This window comes from Panicum virgatum, chromosome 2K (assembly GCF_016808335.1).
Source record: "Panicum virgatum strain AP13 chromosome 2K, P.virgatum_v5, whole genome shotgun sequence".
Classification (NCBI taxonomy): domain Eukaryota; kingdom Viridiplantae; phylum Streptophyta; class Magnoliopsida; order Poales; family Poaceae; genus Panicum; species Panicum virgatum.
Genome location: NC_053137.1, coordinates 62,474,774 through 62,475,482, shown reverse-complemented (window position 1 = coordinate 62,475,482; position 709 = coordinate 62,474,774).

Below are 709 nucleotides of genomic sequence, written 5' to 3'. Positions count from 1 at the left end.
GCTCTATTCGGCGGGCTCCCCCGTCCTCCAGCTCGACCCCAACAACTTCAAATCCAAGGTCTCGCTCTCCTCCCGCTGCCCCCTCCGTCACCAGATCGGCGCATCCATTTGGTTTTAATCTTTTGACCGGTGGTCCATTTTGATTTGGCTGCAGATGCTAAACTCGAACAGGGTGGTGCTGGTTGAGTTCTTCGCATCGTGGTGCGGACACTGCAAGCAGCTGGCTCTAGCCTGGGAGAAGGCTGCCCACATGGTGGTGCGAGCACTGCGCTAACCAGAAAGCGAGATAGCGATAGGGGTTGTGACTGCGATTGCGCCATCCAGAGGTGTAAACCGGTCTGAGGAGTTCAGCTTGGTTTGGTTTGGTTTAAATCGCAGATGGTTTGGTCAGGTTTGGGGCAAGTTGCAAAAATGGTGAGGTGGGGTGAGCTGAATGCAGGTTACCTCCGGAAATTGGTTTGGGGCAGTTTTGGACTGGTTGAGACCATTACCAGGTTGACTTTTCAGGCCGTCATCTTCCGACGCCTCTCACGCTGGCTGGGCTCGATCTGCAGAAACTACCGCCGGCGTCAACAAACCCGAATCAACTAGGCGGATTCTTCACCTGCTATTCGCTAAAACTTTAATTAAATGATTGCAATCTCTAATCCCAAATAATCTTTCCACTCTAAATATACCAACTTTTAGTTTTGTCTTGAGCATTCACGAT